General features: G+C 33.2%; 1 pseudogene; it reads left to right on the top strand.

Moving 5' to 3' along the window:
* Positions 1 to 2040: 2040 nt before the first annotated feature.
* On the top strand, positions 2041 to 2174 carry LOC145274572 (U2 spliceosomal RNA; annotated as a pseudogene).
* The last annotated feature ends 459 nt before the right edge of the window (positions 2175 to 2633 follow it).

Raw genomic sequence — 2633 nt, 5'->3', positions numbered from 1 at the left:
AGATTATGCTAGATATATTTCCATATGTCTGAATACCCTATATACAAATTTTCAAATCTGTAAAGATAGAATTTGTTGAATATATAGGTTGAGAATTGTTCTCTCTCTCTCTCTTTCACACACATTCTCACTTTTATAGATATAATAGATAGATTATGCTAGATATATTTCCATATGTCTGAATACCCTATATACAAATTTTCAAATCTGTAAAGATAGAATTTGTTGAATATATAGGTTGAGAATTGTTCTCTCTCTCTCTCTTTCACACACATTCTCACTTTTATAGATATAATAGATAGATTATGCTAGATATATTTCCTTATGTCTGAATACCCTATATACAAATTATCAAATCTGTAGATACAAAATTTGTTGAGTATATAGGTTGAGAATTGTTCTCTCTCTCTCTCTCTCTCACTCACTCACTCACTCACTCACTCACTCACTCACACACACACACACACATTCTACCTTTTATAGATATAATAGATTATGCTAGATATATTTCCATATGTCTGAATACCCTGTATACAAATTTTCAGATCTGTACATAAAAATTAGTTGAATATATAGGTTGAGAATTGTTCTCTCTCTCTCTCTTCTCTCTCTCTCTTTCACACACATTCTCACTTTTCTAGATATAATAGATAGATTATGCTAGATATATTTCCATATGTCTGAATACCCTATATACAAATTTTCTAATCGGTAGATAAAAAATTTGTTGAATATATAGGGTGAGAATTGTACTTACTCTCTCTCTCTCTCTCTCTCTCTCTCACGCACACATTCTCACTTTTATGGATATAATAGATAGATTATGCTGGATATATTTCCATATGTCTGAATACCCTATATACAAATGGTCAAATCTGTAGATAACAAATTTATTGAATAGATAGGTTGAGAATTGTTCTCTCTCTCTCTCTCGCAACCTTACACACACAACCACACGCAAACATTCTGACTTTTATAGATATAATAGATCGATTATGCTAGATATATTTCCATATGTCTGAATACCCAATATACAAATTTTCAAATCTGTAGGTAAAAAATTTGTTGAATATATAGGTTGAGAATTGTTCTCTCTCTCTCACACACTCACATTCTCACTTTTATAGATATAATGTATAGATTATGCTAGATATATTTCTATATGTCTGAATACCCTATATACAAAGTTTAAAATCCGTAGATAAAAATACGTTGAGTATATAGGTTGAGAATTGTTCTCTCTCTCTCTTACGCACACACACACACACACACACACATTTTCACTTTTATAGATATAATAGATAGATTATGCTAGATATATTTCCATATGTCTGAATACCCTATATACAAATTTTCAAATCTGTAGATAAAAAATGTATTGAATATATAGGTTGAGAATTGTTGTCTCTCTCTCTCTCTCTCTCTCTCTCTCTCTCTCTCTGGCTACCTCACACACACACACATTTTCACTTTTATAGATATAATAGATAGATTATGCTAGATATATTTCCATATGTCTGAATACCCTATATACAAACTTTCAAATCTGTAGATAAAAAATTTGTTGAGTATATAGGTTGAGAATTGTTCTCTCTCTCTCACACGAAACTGTGCGCTCGGCTTCTTCCCCCCCTTCCCACCCCAAATGCTTGGGAAACTGTGCACTGTTTTTGTTGGTTTTCAAGCTGCCTCTTCCCCCCCCCACACACACACACAGTTTAACAGTAGTAGGAGGTCAAGAGAAAGAGGGTGAGAGAGAGAGAAGAGTAAGTTGGTGAGAGAGAGAGAAAAGAGAAAGAGGGTGTTGGTTTTATATTTTTATTATCGTCTAATATTTTGAAAGCTGAATTTCTAATAAAATGTGCATCTATAGGAGATAATGCCTGGGAATGTGTCCCCCCCCCCACAGTTTAACAGTGGTGTGACGTCAAGAGAAAGAGGGTGAGAGAGAGGGAAGAGTAAGTGGGTGAGAGAGAGAAAGAGAGAGAAAAAAAAGAAAGACGGTGTTGTTTTTGTGAAAAAAGTTGTTATTTACAATTGTTCGCATTCTTGGCCTTTTGGTCAAGATCAAAGTGTAGTATCTGTTCTTCAGATGCTGCACTTCTATTTCTTGTTCTCTTTCGGTGGAGGAGAAATCCTCCACGACTGAGACAATTTTTATTTTTGTACCTTTTCTCCACGTTAAAAAACGACCCTGGTGTCTAACTCTGTCCCGTGGGGAGGCATAGTAAATAGGTACAATTGTTCGCCATTAGTGGATGTTGACGTCACGTCACGTGACATGACTAAGCGTTTTTTTTTTTTTAGTATGAATAACATTTTTTGTTTTAATTATAAAGTCTACACTTAATTTTATAGAAAATGATGTATATATAATAGAAAAAAAAAATTACTGGTTTTGTTGGATTCAAGTGGATCCCCCCCCTCCAGTTTAAGAGATAGCAGGTCACGTGGTAATATACAAAATGGCTAGCGTAAATATAAAGATCGGTTTTTTTATCGACGAATATTTTGAAAGCTGAATTTTTTTTAATTCCTGTACATTTTTTCCTGATATTTTTCGTTAAAACTCTTGTATAAATACTATTTTTAACCAGTTAAATACGTTGGAGACATTGTCATGGAGTTTAATA

The sequence above is a fragment of the Euprymna scolopes genome, chromosome 4 (assembly GCF_053919585.1).
Source record: "Euprymna scolopes isolate OS-2025 chromosome 4, ASM5391958v1, whole genome shotgun sequence".
NCBI classification, from domain to species: domain Eukaryota; kingdom Metazoa; phylum Mollusca; class Cephalopoda; order Sepiida; family Sepiolidae; genus Euprymna; species Euprymna scolopes.
Note: the sequence above shows the minus strand (reverse complement) of the source record. Positions and strands in the feature narration are given on the sequence as shown.